We start from the raw sequence: 3,496 nt of genomic DNA, 5'->3' as shown, positions 1-3,496 counted from the left end.
TACTCTACTTAGCTAAACAGCATATAGTGTGCCAGAAGCCACCTCCTGGTCTTTCACATATAATAGCATACAATGCGCCAGGAGCCACCTCCTGGTCTTTCATACATATTGCCTAGGGCTAACCCCTGGGTCTTCCTACCTTACATAATAACATACTGTGTGCCAGGAGCCGCCTCCTGGTCTTTCATGCATATTGCCTAGGGCTAACCCCCAGGTCTTCCTATCATACATAAACTAAATGGGCCGACATTGGTGCCTTAGACCCATACAAACAGTGAGGAGACTCACCTCGTACTGCTGAACTTTACTGATAATCCTCTGGCTGTTGACCGACAACCATCTGAACCGCTGCTCCACTAGCTACTAGTATCAACATAACACTTAGTTCCAAACTGAACTCCAGAAGTCAAACTAAGTCAACTCCGGTCAAAGTCAAATTCCTGGTCAAATTCAACCTTCCAGGTCAACCCTACTCGTCGAGTCTGCCTACTGACTCGCCGAGTTCATATGCTCAGAGTCCTTCCATTCGCGACTTGACTCGCCGAGTCCACCGATTTCTGAGTCCTGTCCTGTCCAACTCACTGAGTCCCCACTCAACTTACTAATCCGAGTCTTAACTCGAAGGGTTTGGGTTTTCGTGACTTGACTCGCCGAGTCCAAGAACAGACTCGCCGAGTTGTTCTTCCAACGCGTAGAGTTCCTACCCAACTTCATCCAACTCGCCGAGTCCACCCATGTGACTCGCCGAGTAGCTTCATCTCTTAACCCATACAGTGGCTTTTCGAGCCATGCAGGGGCTCCAAAATGTAGATCCACTCTTCTAAGGCCCATCTTTCACATAAAGTTGCAAACTTTACATGAAACCAAGATGCTATAGGCTTAAAACACTCTAGGGCTTGGTTTTATGACAAGCATGCTTCAACAACACACCATAGACTGCTGCTTTATGGGTTTCTAGGCCAAGACAACCCTAGATCCGAAGTTCTCTTTGCTCACAAAGGCACAATACACGAATTGGCTTTGGAAATGGCCCTAAATGACAAAATCTAACTAGGAAAGGGGATCTAAGTGAATAACAGCCAAGGTATGAGCTTCATACCTTTCTAGGACCTGAAATGACACACCAACACAGAGTCCACTACTACTTCTTGAATCACCCAAGGCATTCCTTCTTCCTTCTAGCTTTAAATCACACAAAAATGGCAAGAGAAGCTCAAGGACACTTAATGGCTGCTTAGGGTTTCGAGAGAAGGTAAAGGGAGTAACGGAGGCTTGGGTAAAGGCCTGAAATGAAGCTTAAATAGGGCACCAAGCTCCGACATTAGGGTTTTCCAACCCAGACCTGACTCGCCGAGTCGGTCCCTATGACTCGCCGAGTCGGTCACTTAAACCCCGACACGGTTCCCGCTCCAACTCGCCGAGTTCACCCATGGACTCGACGAGTTGACCCAGTTAACTTAGGGTTTTCCTTTCCTTTCTTGGTCTTCCTGATTCTGGGTGTTACAAAGGATCTGCTCAGTAATATATGATAGGAGATATGCCTTTTTATGCCTGATTGTATGAGCTTTAGAATTGCATGCTAGTATGGATTCCTGATGAGTGGATAGAATGGCTTGATTAGTGTATGTTGGTTTGATTTTCCGTTGCCTGAATGTTGATTGCTTTGTGTTGTGTAGGGCTCTTAGCAATGTGAGTTAGCTACTAAGTGAATATGCTAAGTCATATGTGGCACATGCTGGATAATCTTAGAGTGATGGACATGAGCCTATTACACGACTCTTGTTTGAGTCCAACCATTCTAGAATTGAGTCTTTTACTCAAAGGATTATATGATCTCTGTTGCATGTGGCTATATTCATGAGGTAGCTAGTTGACATTAATGGGAATACTTCAGCAGCTGAGGGCAGTGTGAGGTCGGGAACCTAGGAAAGCCTAGGATATACTTTGGTGGGTTAGTAGTGCGGTTTAGTGAGTTTTGGGTGCATTAGTTTGAGGAAGTGACTTAGAGGATTCGAGAGGATTGCTAAGGAAAGTATGGATAGGTGTGGAAGGTAGTATTGAGCCCGTACTACTGAAAGCACAGGATCCATACTCGAATCGATGAGAGTCTTGTAGAATATAAGAAGTTGATGGGAGGTGGATTCTTGGGTATGTTCTGATTGTTGGCTTGTCGTATTTCAGTTTGGAGATGAGCTTTTAGGGAGGTGGTTCAGGTTCGGGTTCTGGCTCAGGTGCAGGTGATGAGCCGATTAGCAAGCAGTTACGGGAGTTCACTTTATTAGAGATTTCTCGTTATGTTTCATAGATATTGGATGAGCACTTAGGCGTGTTCCGTGCGAAGGTTATGACTATCATTGGAGCTTGCACTCTGCCTTTCCGAGAGTTTCGTGCTTGTGGAGCTCCTGCGTTCCATGGGGAAAGGCACCCCATTGTTAGTAGGAGGTGGTTAGCGGATATGGCTAACGTGTTCAGGACGAGTATCTGCCCTAAAGAGGCGAATCTCAGATATGTTTCTTGCTTACTGAAGGACAAGGCACGAGATTGATAGGAAGAGGTTGGTAATGAGTTGGGTGATGAGATGTCATGGGATGACTTCTCGATCTGGTTCCAAGCTGAGTTTGTACCAGCGATTGAGGTACAATAGTTGGCGCGAGAGTTTCTGGATCCCCGCTAGACTATTGAGACTGTGGCAGAGATCACTGCCAAGTTTCGGGAGAGAGCTTTATTGGTACCGCAGTATGCAGTAGATGAGGATATGAAGAAAGTGAGGTATCACAATATGTTGCAGGATGATATCAGGGAGTTCGTGAGTATTTTCAGGGTGCGAGACCTTGAATGATATGGTTTCTAGAGACCAAGAGCGGGAGATCGATTTGGATCACCTCGGGAAGAGAGGATCAGATCAAGTGCATGTAGTGGAGGGTCCCAGGAAGAGACCCAATACTTTTGATCAACGTTTGAGAGGCCAACGGGGCCGAATTCAGTGCAGCACGTGCTAGAAACCGCACGATGGAGTTTGTCGTTACATGGGTTTGGGTTGTTTCAAGTGTGGCAGGGTGGGTCATGTCAGCATGGATTATCCTCAGGGGGCAAGTTCGTTAAGTTTTCACTACGATCAGGTGGGCCACAAGAAGGCTTACTGTCCGATGTTCAGGGGAGGAGCAGTGAGCTCGCCTACTCCGACTACTTTGAGGATCACCGATGAACGAGAGGGTTGGGCAGTACCCCCAACGGAGAGGAGTTGAGCTTTGTAGTGTCAGACAAGTGAGGTCAGGACTCCAGCAGGTAATATTGCAGGTATGTATCTTTTTCCTTCTTTCGAGTTATTTATGTAACATACCGAATTTCAGAAGTACGATTTAAGAGTTTAAAGTGTAATTTTGAAGAAGGGACTCGACGAGTAGGTACGCTTACTCGCCGAGTCGGATCGGGTTTGGGTCGCGAATTAAGTGACCAACTCGCCGATTCGGAAGTCGGACTCGACAAGCTGGTATTG

This window comes from Lactuca sativa, chromosome 8 (genome assembly GCF_002870075.4).
Source record: "Lactuca sativa cultivar Salinas chromosome 8, Lsat_Salinas_v11, whole genome shotgun sequence".
Classification (NCBI taxonomy): domain Eukaryota; kingdom Viridiplantae; phylum Streptophyta; class Magnoliopsida; order Asterales; family Asteraceae; genus Lactuca; species Lactuca sativa.
The sequence above is the reverse complement of the archived record's forward strand: the minus strand, read 5'-3'. Positions refer to the sequence as shown.